General features: G+C 41.5%; 1 long non-coding RNA gene across 1 annotated transcript in view; it reads left to right on the forward strand.

Moving 5' to 3' along the window:
* Positions 1-10195: 10195 nt before the first annotated feature.
* The window catches only part of LOC115230252, a 10216-nt gene continuing 5411 nt past the window's right edge, over positions 10196-15000 (forward strand). Inside the window, exons 1-2 of the long non-coding RNA XR_003883413.2 lie at positions 10196-10292; positions 12732-12818. This is a non-coding gene — a long non-coding RNA (uncharacterized LOC115230252). The remainder of the gene's footprint in view (positions 10293-12731; positions 12819-15000) is intronic.

A 15000-nucleotide genomic window follows, 5' to 3' on the forward strand; every position in this document is an offset into this window, starting at 1 on the left:
TGCTGTTGCTGCTGCAGTTGTTGTCTTCCTTTGTCCTTTCTTTCCTTCTCTCTCTCTCTCTCTCTCTCTCTCTCTCTCTCTCTTCCTTCCTTTTAAGTCATTCAGGTTTCTGTTGAACAATTCCGACCACTCGAGCCGGCCACTAATTGGCCAGTGATACCTAACAGCTAACCAATACGACAACAACAACAACAACGACAACGACAGCAGCAAATAACAATGGTAATCATGCTAATAATAATAATAATAATAATAAAAATAATAAAAATGGTAATAATAATAATATTAATAATAATAATTAATAATAATAATAATAATAATAGTAATGACAATAATAATAATAATGATAATAATAATAATAATAACAATATAATAATAATAATAATAATATAATAATAGTAATGACAATAATAATAATAATGATAATAATAATAATAATAACAATAATAATAATAATAATAACAATAATAATATCAATAGTAATGATAATAGTAATAACAATAATAGTAATAATAATAATAATAATAATAATAATAATAACAATAATAATAATAATAATAAAAATGGTAATAACAATAATAGTAATAATAATAACAATAATAATAAAAATGGTAATAATAATAGTAATAACAATAATAGTAATAATAATAATAACAATAATAATAATAATAATAATAATGATAATAATAGCAAAACAATAGCAATAGCAATAACGATGATGATAACAATAACAAGAAAAACAATGATGATGATAATAATAATGATGATGATGATGATAGCTAAACAATAACGATAGTAATAGTGATGATGGCACTAACAATAACAACAATGTTAATAATAATAATAGTAATAGTAATAGTCATAATGATGATGATGATGATGATGGCATTTGTTTTTTTACTATCATTGTTGTTGTTGTTATTGAATCAGGGTATGCCACTATGTCACCCACCACCACTTCCACTACCACAACCACACCAACAAAACCAATAAATGCTGTAATGAGCGCCACTAACACCTCAATCGGTACCACCACCGCCACTACCACCACCACCTCCCTTGTTGTTGCTGTCATCGTTGTTGTCGTAGCTAACTCAGTGTCGATACTCTAATGGCCCGGTGCCACCACCGCCACCACCACCACCACACCTGTCCCCAACATAGCCACTGCCATCATCATCATCATCATCACCATTAACATCAGCGTTGTCATCATCATCACTTTCATCATCCTCTTCAGCATTTTCATCATCATCATCACCTTCATCATCATCATCACCTTCATCATCATCATCATCGTCGTCGTCATCACCACCATCATCTCTTCACCATCATCTTCATTACCATCATCTTCATCATCTTCATCACCATCATCACCATCATCATCATCACCATCACCATCTTCATCATCTTCACATCATCATCATCATCTTCATCATCATCATCTTCATCATCATCATCACCATCACCATCATCATCATCACCATCATCATCTTCATCATCATCTTCACCATCATCACTATCATTATCATCATCACCTTCATCATCGTCATCATCATCTTCATCATCATCATCTTCTTCATCATCATCATCATCATCATCATCATCATCATCTTCATCATCATCTTCACCATCATCACCATCATCATCTTCATCATCATCATCATCATCTTCATCATCATCATCATCTTCATCATCATCTTCACCACCATCATCATCATCATCATCATCGTAACTACCTCAATGTAGATAGTGTATCGATCCGGCACCTCCCTCACCACCTCCACCAACACCACCACCACCACCACCACCATCGTCATCATCGTCACTACCATTGTCGCTATGTCTACCTCGGTATTGATACAGTATCGATCCGCAGCCACCGCCACCACTCGTACCGCAGCCGTCGCCTTTCCGCTAATGACCGTGCTACCACCAATACCACTGTTGACCACCACCAAGACGCTAATGAACATCGTTATCACCACGGACGGCAACAATTACCCCATTGTCCGATGCCGCTGCCACCACCACCACCACCTCCACCACCACCATTTATCTCCAATACTAGTTTCTTTATTGGTAACTATTACAACCGACACCACCACCACCACTACCATCAATACCAACATAACTGTTTTTGGTACCATTGTGACCAACGTTTATTGTCATATCTGCCACCACCACCACTACCACCACCACCATCACCATAAACTCAATGACCACTGCCCCACTAGTGCCACCACTGGCGACTCTAATTGCCACCACTACTACCGCTGCTACTAGCGTTACCACTGCCACCACCACCTTCACCACCATCACCACCACCACAACCACTATCATCACCACCATTACTACCACCATCACAAACTTAATGACCAGAGCACTACCACCACCAATGCCACCACAACCACTATCATCACCACAACCACCACCATCACTACCACCATCACAAACTTAATGACCAGCACTACTACCACCACCACCACCAATGTCACCACCAGCAACTCTGTAATCACCTCCTCCACCTCCACAACCACTACCGCCATCACAACAAGCATCACTGCACAACCATCACCACCACCACCGTCACTGCATACCCACCAACTGTCATCCCCTACCCAACACTACCACCACCACCAGCACCACAACACCACCATCACCACAACCAGCAGCACCACCACCACCACCAACACTTTCACTCCATACCACCTACCATCACCACCACCAACACTTTCACTCCATACCACCTACCATCACCACCACCACCACCAACACTTTCACTCCATACCACCTACCACCACCACCAACACTTTCACTCCATACCACCTACCACCACCACCACCAACACTTTCACTCCATACCACCTACCATCACCACCACCACCACCAACACTCACTCCATACCACCTACCACCACCACCACCAACACTTTCACTCCATACCACCTACCATCACCACCACCACCACCAACACTCACTCCATACCACCTACCACCACCACCACCAACACTTTCACTCCATACCACCTACCATCACCACCACCACCACCAACACTCACTCCATACCACCTACCACCACCACCACCACTCACCAGTAGAGGCTGATTTTATTTATATTGTTGATGTTGTCATTACTGGTGGCAGTGGCGATGGTGGTGGTGGTGGTAGCAGTGGTGGTGATGGAATTAGGGGAAAAAGATCCCTCGGTTGAAAAAAAAACTGGTGGAGGGTTAGCAACAGGTAAGGCATTCAGCTGTAAAAGCAGTGCCTCACATACACGTGTTTCTGCAACCCATGCTAGCATGGAACAGACTAAATATACGCGATACAAACAAGTTAATTCGTTCCCAGAGAATATTTGTAAAACAAAAACTCATAACCAGAAAATAAAACTCATAAAGAGCTGTATGTGTGATTTTAATCCTCCTGGGTCTCTAGTGACCGTCATCAACAGGCAAGCCTTGTTGGGAAGAACTGGTCAATGACCTGACCTGGTTTAGTGGCCAATGACCGGACCATGCAACAAGTTATTTATATTATTTACATTTGACGGATATTTGTCCTCATCTTGTTTGTTGTTAACACAACGTTTCGGCTGGTATACCCTCCAGCCTTCATCAGGTGCATTGGGGAAATTTCGAACCTGGGTTCTCATTCCTAAGGTATTTCTCTGATGTTGTTATTCATCATCATCATCATCATCATCGTTTAACGTCCGCTTCCCATGCTGGCATGGGTTGGACAGTTTGACTGAGGATTGGCGAACCAGATGGCTGCACCAGGCTCCAATCTGATCTTGCAGAGTTTCTACAGCTGGATGCCCTTCCTAACGCCAACCACTCCGAGAGTGTTGTGGGTGCTTTTACATGCCACTGACATGAGGGCCAGTCAGGCGGTACTGGCAATGGCCATGCTCAAATAGTGTGTTTTATGCGCCACCTGAACAGGAGCTAGTCCAGCGGCACTGGCAATGACCTCATTCGAATGTTGTTATTGTTTTTGTTGAATAAAATGTGTTGTAAAAAAGCCGCAATAATCATGCACCAACCCAAAATGTATGTATATGTGTATATATAGGCGCAGGAGTGGCTGTGTGGTAAGTAGCTTGTTTACCAACCACATGGTTCCGGGTTCAGTCCCACTGCGTGGCACCTTGGGCAAGTGTCTTCTACTATAGCCTCGGGCCGACCAAAGCCTTGTGAGTGGATTTGGTAGACGGAAACTGAAAGAAGCCCGTCGTATATATGTATATATATATATGTATGTGTGTGTATATATATGTGTGTGTGTGTTTGTCCCCCCAGCATCGCTTGACAACCGATGCTGGTGTGTTTATGTCCCCGTTACTTAGCAGTTCGGCAAAAGAGACTGATAGAATAAGTACTGGGCTTACAAAAGAATAAGTCCCGGGGTCGAGTTGCTCGATTAAAGGCGGTGCTCCAGCATGGCCGCAGTCAAATGATTGAAACAAGTAAAAGAGTAAGAGTATATATGTATTTATATGTGTGTGTGTATATATGTGTATATATATATATACACATATATACACACACACATATAAATACATATATATGTATGTGTGTGCGTGTGTGTGTCTCCTTTTCCTGACACTGCATTTTAATTGTAAATGATTGCCATAGTCATACAAGCTATGGCATTCACACATACACTCATATGTTATTTGAAACAGTTTGATTTAGTCCTATGTGATTTAAAGTTTCACAGATGCATATACGTATGTATGTATTGTACAATTTAAACCTTAAAATGCCTGACAAATAACCAGTATTTAAAATTATTCATATATGTAATTGCCTCCTTCATTATGAAATCTGGATCTGAGTTTTGAACAGATTATATGAAGAAAGCAAAAACAATGCTTGTATGATTGTTTTGTTACAAGATATTTAGTTACACTCCTTCTGTACACACATTTCATTAATGTTAAGTGATTACATAATCAACATTCAGTACCAAATCATCAGAGATATGTATCAATTTTATGTAATAATAGTGAATTGAAACAATAACAGCATTCTGCGGCATGGAGAGGTCTCAAAGCAGTTACTGATCTATAGGTGTCATTTGTTGTTTGATAGACGGAGAATGTAACCTTACTTTGAAACAAGTGGGAGATAGTGACCAAAAGGATATCTAACCATAGAAAATTCTGGCTCAAAATACTCTCATCTGAACTATACAAGCATTGGAATGTAGACATTCAAATGCTGTTAATAATATTGTATACACACTTCCACACAGATATACGTACACACAGGCATACACATATGAGACCAACGTGTACATACATATAGTGGCGTATGTACACTTTGGTCTCACATATATTTCTATATATAAATTTTGTGCAATTCTCTTATTCTTTCAATTCCTGGAATTGAGCTCACTACCTTGTGGTTGTGAACCCAACACTCCAGCCACTGAACTATGTGCCTCAAAATATCACTGCTACTACTACTACCACCACAACCACTACTACTACTACCACCACTACCACCACTACTACTACTGCCACCACCACATCACTACTACTACTATCAATACTACTACTACCACCACTACTACTACTACCACCACATCACTACTACTACTATCAATACTACTACTACCCACCACCACCACTACTACTGCCACGACCACTGCCACCACCACATCACTACTACTATCAATACTACTACTACTACCACAACTTCCACCATTACTAACACTACTTCACTGACTATTACTACTACTACTATTACCGCAACAAATACTACTACCTATTTCCTTATTACCCACAAGGGCTAAACATAGAGGGGACAAACAAGAGCAGACAAACGGATTAAGTCGATTATATCGACCCCAGTGCGTAACTGGTACTTATTTAATCAACCCAGAAAGGATGAAAGGCAAAGTCGACCTCGGCGGAATTTGAACTCAGAACCTAACGGCAGACGAAATATGGCTACGCATTTCGCCCGGCGTGCTAACGGTTCTGCCACCACCACCACCACCACCACTAATGCTACAACCATCGTTAAAACTACCACTGCTGCTGCTACAACTGTGCTACTATAAAGACAGCGCAGTTGGCCACCAGCACCACCTGTGCCAGTGCCATTAATAGCTCCACCATAAACACCACAATTTTTAACAAGAGCGCCGTCATTAACACCACAATCAATATTCTGGTGACCCCCACCACTTAGAACAATACCACCACCACAACTGCTACCACCAAACAATTAGCACCACCACTACTAACACCAACACCATCAAACCACCACCACTACCATCGCTGTTAGGACCACCACCACTACGACCAACACCACCACTACCACCACCCTCACCACCACCATCAACACCACCACTACCACCACCCTCACCACCACCTCGCCACCACCACCATCATCACAACCACCACCACTCTCACCACCACCACCCTCACCACCACCACTCTCACCACCACCACCCTCACCCTCACCACGCCACCATCACCACCACCCTCACCAAACAAACACCACCAATCACTGCCAGAACCACCACCCTCACCAGCACCACCACCGCCACCCCTAAACCAATACCAAACCACCGTCCCCCCATCCCACCCACCCACCGTCCCCCACCGTTGTTGTCCTGGGTTCCCCTGGTTTCCCCTCATTAAACCAAATCTTAACAATACATGGATGTCTAATGACTTGAGAGAGAATGAGTCAGGACTGGTCAAGGCAAGATGGGGGGGCAAGAGGGTCGGTGGGGGCAGGAGGGGATTCGTTCTTTTGTAATCTCAATAATTTCCTTCATAATTCCTTCCCTCCCCCCACCTCTGCCTCCTCTTCCTCCACCTTTCTTTCATTGATGTTTGATATTTCCTTTCCTTTTCTTTTTCTCCTTCAGTTTTGCTTCTAATTGTTGCTGTTGTTGTTGTTGTCCTTCTTCTTTCTTTTTCTTTTTTCTTCTTCTTCTCCTTCTTTTCTTCTTCCTCTTCTTCTTCTTACTTTTCTTCTTCTTTTTCTTCTTCTTTTTCCTCTTCTTTTCTTCCTCTTCTTCTTACTTTTCTTCTTCCTTTTCTTTTTCTTCTTCTTCCTTTTCCTTTTCTTTTTCTTCTTCTTCCTCTTCCTTTTCTTTTTCTTCTTCTTCCTCTTCCTTTTCTTTTTCTTCTTCTTCCTCTTCATTTTCTTCTTCTTCCTCTTCTTCCTCTTCTTTTTCTTCGTCTTCTTCTCCTTCCTCTTCTTTTTCTTCCTCTTCTTTTTCTTCGTCTTCTTCTTCCTCTTCTTTTTCTCCTTCTTCTTTTCTTTTTCGTTCTTCTTCTCCTTCCTCTTCTTTTTCTTCGTCTTCTTCTCCTTCCTCTTCTTTTTCTTCCTCTTCTTTTTCTTCCTCTTCTCCTTCCTCTTCTCCTTCTTCTCCTTCCTCTTCAGAGAGCTGGCACAATCATTAGCATGTCAGGCAAAATGCTTTTGTGTTTCTTTTTGTCTGTTGACAACGTTCTAGGTTCAAATCCTGCCGCGGGCCACTTTGCCTTTCATCTGTTCGGCGGTCGATAAATTAAATACCCATTACATACTGGAGACGATCTAATCGACCAGACCCCTACCCAAAAATTTCAGGCCTTGTACCTTTAGTAAAAAGGATTATTATTATTACTAAGATGTTTTGGGTTCAAATTCCGCGGAGGTTGGCTTTGCCTTTCATCCTTTCGGGGTCTATAAAATAAATACCAGTTGAACATTGGGGTCTATGTAAGTAAATGGTCACTCCCCTAACATTTCAGGCCTTGTGCCTATAGTAGAAAGGACTATTATTATCATTATCATTATCATTATTATTATTATTATTATTATCAAATCATTATTATTATTTCTCCTCAGTGGTTCTCCTTTTCTTTCTCCATTTCTCCTTCTTCTCCTTCTTCTTCTTCTCCTTCTCCTTCTTCTCCATTTCTCCTTCTCCTTCTCCCTCTCCTTCTTCTTCTTCTCCTTCTCCATTTCTTCTTCTTCTCCTTCTTCTTCTTATTCTTTTTCTTCTTTTTCTTCTTCGTCTTCTTCGTCTCATTCTTCTCCTTCTTCTTCTTATTCTTTTTCTTACCTTCCTGTCTTCATTTTTCATTTCTCCCTCCCCTCCCTCCTCCTCCTCTTCCACACCTTCCTCCCACCTCACCTAATACCCCCCTCCCCCACACACCCCTCCCACCACACCCCCTCACACCCTCCTCTCCTTCCTTCTCTCCCTCTGTCCCTCCTCCCCCTCCACCTATTCCTTTATCTCATTCTTTAGGCCTCCATTGTCCTACACAGATTTGTGATGGTGAGAAAGGGCAAATGTTTCTTTTCTTCTCCTTCTTCTTTTTCTTTTTTTATATATATATATATATTTTATGTTATATATTCTTCTTTACTCATATGACCTGTTCTTATCAGCCAATCTTTTGTTTGAGCCAATCAGATATTGATCTCCCATCATCTGTATCTTTTGTGTATCACTGTGGATATGTATGTATGTGTACATACATACATGTGTGTGTTATATATATATATATATATATATATATATATATATTTATATATATATATATATATATGTATATGTATATATATATACACACATATATACATATATGTTTATATGTATATATATGTTATATATATACATACACACATATACATACATACATATATATATATATATGTATATCATACATATATGTGTTTTTATACATGTACATGTATATATATATATATAATGTGTGTGTATACACGTATATGTATATTTATATATACTAAAATATATCTTAATGTATATGTGTGTGTATATATATCTATATCTACACACACACACATATAATATATATATATATATATATATATATATATATATATATATATTTATATGTCTAATATGTGTGTATGTGTATATAAATATATGTATATTCATATGTGTGGTGTGTATGTATGTGTGTGTGTATTTATGCGTGTATATACAATGAATAATAACTTCATAGATGAGTGAAATGCAATTAATTGAAAAGAAGCACTCAATAACTGCTAGGCAAAGTGGAATATTAATTAACAAGTCCGTGGGAGTCAGTACAAATCCTTGCTCCCCAGGCAACTCACTGTTGATGTCACTTCCTTATAGACACACTAGTATATAGATAGGGCCAGATTAGGACCCATCGAGGCCCTAAACACTTAAAAGATTTCGGTGCCCCCACAAAAGATTATGTAACTCAAAATATAAACAATAACAAACCATAAAATAAGTTTTTATTTTCAAAACGAAACATTTTGGCGCAGGAGTGGCTGTGTGGTAAATAGCTTGCTTACCAACCACATGGTTCCGGGTTCAGTCCCACCTCGTGACACCTTGGGCAAGTGTCTTCTACTATAGCCTCGGACCGACCAAAGCCCTGTGAGTGGATTTGGTAGACGGAAACTGAAAGAAGCCCGTCGTATATATGTATATGTATATATATATATATGTGTGTGTCTGTGTTTGTCCCCCTAGCATTGCTTGACAACCGATGCTGGTGTGTTTATGTCCCCGTTACTTAGCGGTTCGGCAAAAGAGACCGATAGAATAAGTACTGGGCTTACAAAGAATAAGTCCCAGGATCGAGTTGCTCGATCAAAGGCGGTGCTCCAGCATGGCCGCAGTCAAATGACTGAAACAAGTAAAAGAGTATATATATATATATATATAATATATATATACACATACATACAAATATATATACACACACACATATATATATATATATATATATACATATATGTGTGTGGTATATATGTTTGTGTGTCTGTGCTTGTCCCCCCAACATCGCTCACAATTTTTTAAAATTTTCTTTACTGGCCTGTGTTATCAAAATTGTTTGCTGAACTCTGAGTAAAAGTTTGTGAAGTTTTTACATTTTTAATAAAATACTATTTTAACTTAACTTTGGTATTTGTTTGCTATTTTTTCTCACCTTATTTTGCACCTGTGGGCTTACTTGTGCGTGTGTATGCGATTGAAATTATTCTACCTGTGACATCTATGTGTATCAGGAACTACACTCTCCCAAGTGTCCTTCATTTTGACTGCTATTTCTAGCAGCTACACGGATCCACTATTTTATTCTCTTGCTGCCAAACTGCCTTTAATTACTAATTATACATCGTTCTTAATGATGATTTAATGTTTTACACTTGTTTTTTTTTTCTGTTTTTCCCAGGCATGGTTTTGGCGATTGTCGTAAGCCGCTGCACGAGTCTGCTGCACTCCTCCAGGAGATTGTTCACTCGCAGATGGTCTTTCTTGTAAGTTAACCTGCTTCACTTGATCTTCCTCTCTCTCTTTTTCCCCTTTTCTATTTGTACTCTATCCCTTTCCACACACACCCACACACACACACATTATATACATACATACATTCACTTCTTATTTCTTTACTACCCACTAGGGGCTAAACACAGAGAGGACAAACAAGAACAGACAAACGGATTAAATCGATTATATCGATCCCAGTTCGTAACTGGTACTTATTTAATCGACCTTGAAAGGATGAAAGGCAAAGTCGACCTCGGCTGAATTTGAACTCAGAACGTAAAGACAGACGAAATACCTATTTCTTTACTACCCACAAGCATTTCGCCCGGTGTGCTAACGATTCTGCCAGCTCGCCGCCTTAACATACATTCACTTCTAGTTTTGCCAGCTAAGTAAAACATGCTCTGATGAGGTCTAATAAAGCTGAAACAGCAACATTACATTCCCCAGCTGATGGCTGTTAAAGACCAGGGCTACTCCAATCTCCACTTCTCTTAAAAGCATCTAGATCAGGTCACCAATTTGTGGATACCCCCCCTCTCTGTCAATCTGTCTGTCTCTCTCTCTCTCTCGTCTCAGAAACCCGTGTATTCAGGATTATAGCCACTATGCTATAAAGGTAAAGGTAAAGAGCCCCTTCGGTCATGAATGACCATGGGATTGCACCTAGAAAGTTACCCTCCCAGGCACAAGTCCAGGCAACGTTGTTTAGGGAAGATCAACAGTCACCCATGCATGCCAGCCTCTCCTCTCCATACCATTATATATAAATAGGGTAAAGGGTGAAGACCCCCTTTCGGTCATGAATGACCCTGGGATTGCACCTAGAAAGTTACCCTCCGAGGCACAAATCTGGGCAAGGTTGTTTATGGAAGACCAGCAGTCACCTAGGCACACAAGCCTCCCCTCTTCACACCACTGATGTTATCCAAGGGAAAGGCAAAGGGGTCGATACAGCTTGGCACCAGTGACAGGGCCACAACTCATTTCTACAGATGAGTGAACTGGAGCAACGTGAAATAGAGTGTCTTGCTCAAGAACACAACACGCAGCCCGGTCCGGGAACTGATCTCACTACCTCGTGATTGTGAGCCAGGTGCTCTAACCACTGAGCCATACCCTATAATAAAAGAAAACACGGTTTCAATTTCTACCAGTTCTAGTGACCTATTTACTACCATTTCTTCTTCTTCTTCTTCTTCTACTTCTTCTCCTTCTTCTCCTTTTCCTTCTTCTTCTCCTTCTTCTTTTCCTTCTTCTTCTTCTCCTCCTCCTCCTCCCTTCTTCCCCTCCCCCCCTCCATTGCAGTGGATATTATGAATCTTTACAGGAAGTTGGTCTTAATGAAGTTCACCTCCCCTCCTCCTCCTCCTCCTCGCATAATTATTTCTAATTAACTATTTGCTACTCGTTACATTTAACATATATTAACCCTGATTTAATTACTGTGTGACATTTAATCTTGTTTCTCTCTGTCTGCCTGTCTCTCCCTCTCTCTCTTTCTCTCTCTCTCAAGCACACAATCCCTCTCTTTTTCTGCTTCATCTCATATACAGCTTCTCTCTCTCTCTCTCTCTCTCTCTCTCTTATGCACACATTCTCTCTTTCTATTTGTCTCCCCTCTCATATGCACAGTCTCTCTCTCTTTCTGCTTTTGTGTCTCTTTTGATGTCTGTCTCTCTCTCTCTCTCTCACCTCATACACAGTCTCTCTTTATGTGTCTCTCTCTGTCCTCTCATACTCAGTCTCTCTCCTTTCCTCCCTCTCTCTTGATCTCTCTCCTTTCCTCCCTCTCTCTTGATCTCTCTCGTTTCCTCTCTCTCTCTTCATCTCTCTCGTTTCCTCTCTCTCTCTTCATCTCTCTCTTAATCTCTCTCTTTTCCTCCCTCTCTCTTTATCTCTCTCCTTTCCTCCCTCTCTCTTCATCTCTCTCGTTTCCTCTCTCTCTCTTCATCTCTCTCTTAATCTCTCTCCTTTCCTCCCTCTCATACTCAGTCTCTCTCCTTTCCTCCCTCTCTCTTGATCTCTCTCGTTTCCTCTCTCTCTCTCTCTCTCTCTTCATCTCTCTCTTAATCTCTCTCTTTTCCTCCCTCTCTCTTTATCTCTCTCCTTTCCTCCCTCTCTCTTGATCTCTCTCCCTGTCTCTCTTTCACAATCTTTCTCTCACTCAGTCTCTCTGTTTTTATCTGCCTCTCTCTCTCTTTCTCCTTGCCTCTCTCTGTCCTTCTCTCTCTCTCCTTTTCTAGTTTTCTTGCTCTTTCTGTCTCTCTTTCTCTCTTTCTCATCTTGTACACAATCTCTCTTTCTCCCTCATACACACTCTCTCTCATGTCCTCCCTCTCTCTCTCTCTCTTTTAATCTCTCTCCTATCTCCCCACCTCTCTCTCTCATGCAATCTCTCTCTCTCTATTTGTCTCCCCCTAAACCAGCTTTACCAAGCTTCAGAGATGGCAGCAAAGAGAAACGGTCGATTCATCAGTCTCGAAGACTTTTTATTTCTTTTGAGAAAAGATAAGGTAAATCTCTCTCTTTCGCTTTCTCTCTTACTCCTCCTCTCCTCCTCTCCTCTCCCTCTCTCTCTCTCTCTCTCTCCCTCTCTCTCTCCTCTGCTCTTCCTCTCTCTCTCTCTCTCTCTCTCTCTCTCCTCTCTCTACTCTCTCTCGCTCTCTCTCTTCTATCTATCTATCTTCTATCTATCTATCATCATCCACTAGCTGTCTGTCCGTCTGTCCACTACACCCCAGAACCACACGCTAATATCTTAGGAGTGATATTAGATTTCTCGTTTTTCGTGAATCATCATCATCATCATGTAGCGTCCTTCCGCTTCCATGCTGGCATGGGTTGGCGGTTTCAACAACCGGGGTCGGGAACCCAAAGGCTGCACCAGGCCCAGTCTGATCTGGCAGTGTTTTTCTAACAGCTGGATGCCCTTCCTAACGCCAACCACTCCGTGATTAGTGGGTGCTTTTTACGTGCCACCAGCACAGGTACCAGACGGGGCTGGCAGACGGCCACGGTCGGATGGTTCTTTTTACGTGCCACCGGCACAAAAACTTTTCCTAGCTGGTCTGCACATTATGGCAACACCATTGTCATGTTTTCATTATTCTGTGTACTGTCCTTTCGTTTTTATTTCAGATTCTTCAGTTTTTCTGTGAACCATGCTAATAGTTTTTGAATGAAAATAGCCCATCTAGACATGAGTTGCATTCTGTTCACTGACGAAACCAGGGTGACCCCTGACGGTTGGGAAAATAGTTGGATCTGTCTTGGAGATGAGAATCACCAACATTTATGGCACCAGCAACAGGGTGGCAGAGTCATGTTGTGGGGCTGGTAACATTGGGGACAGACTTGTTGGTTGTCAAGAAAGCGGGGACGCTGGCAACGGGTAGTGTCAGAGCTATGCCATCGGGAACTTCGGTTCCTGGTAGGGTCACCCAAGGCGGATTGGTCTGACACCGAGTGGTATGAGGGCCACAACCCGGCAGACGGAGCCCTGGTGAAAAGTCCTCAGAGTGTCTGCTTCGGCAACCGGCGGCTCCTCGGTCGTTCTGTCCCTGTGTCTGCGGACAATCTGCGGCAAACAGGATGTCTCCACATGCGGGATTGTTGGGGACCGCTTGTGAAATCCACTAATTCCTACGAAACTTCTTCCATGAGTAGAAGAAGCTGACTCAACCTGCCCAGGGTGAATGTTGCCACAAATACAAGTACATTTCTAATGTCATATACTTTTGGGTTCATTGAAGCCTCAAACTTCTGTAATGGGGTGTTAAAGGAGGCTGTATCAGGGGTCCCAAGGATGCAATTTCTGGTGGTTTTCGGTACATGAGGAAGTCCAGAGGTGGTAGTTAGTTAGTTAATTTTTTGGCTCAAAAGGCAAAAAGCAAGGCCATGTAGGGGGACATGGAGTTATGTGCAGGGTGGTGTTCATGTAAAGAGTTCAAGCCATTTGTGGTCAAGGGAGACTTTGAACCAAGCGGTCGTCGGCATCTTCACTATCTCGTCTGGCAGCTTATTCCACGGATCCGCAACCTGGACGGAGAAAGCCCCTCTCCTTCGATTGAGATGAAATCGTCGCAGAAATGGTAGAAATGGCTGTGCTTGTTTGTCCAGGTTTCCCACGTAACTTACGGCCAATGTTCCTTAAATCCCTAGCTGTCACAGTCTTGAAGGTCCCACAATCGGATCATTTCTTCCTTGGCGAAGGGTCCTTCAGGAATCATCTAACCGTGTCCACATGACAACCTAACTGCTCTGCAATGACATGAAGAGAGGTGTCTTCAGTGCTTTCCTTGATAATAACCAACTTTTCTTCATTGTTAAAGCTTTCTCCAAGTCCCAGTTGTTCTTAGAGAAACTGAAGAATCTGAAATAAGAAAGAAAGGCCATTAAATAGAAGAATGAAAACATAACAATGGTGTTGCCATTATGTGCAAACCAGCTGGGGAAAGTTTAATTAAAATCGATTCAAGAAAACCAAGAAATCCTAAACTTCACTCCTCAGGTATTAACATGGTTCTGGGTGTATTTATCTGTGTGGCTATCAGTCTATCTATCTATCAATCAATCATCCAATCTGTCTGTCTGTCTGTCCATCTATCTATCAATAAATCTGTCTGTCTCATCTTCCCTATTTCTGTTTGTCCATCTGTCTGTTTGTCTCTGCCTATCTCTCAGTCCATCCGTCCA

Source organism: Octopus sinensis, unplaced genomic scaffold (genome assembly GCF_006345805.1).
Source record: "Octopus sinensis unplaced genomic scaffold, ASM634580v1 Contig15081, whole genome shotgun sequence".
NCBI classification, from domain to species: Eukaryota; Metazoa; Mollusca; class Cephalopoda; order Octopoda; family Octopodidae; genus Octopus; species Octopus sinensis.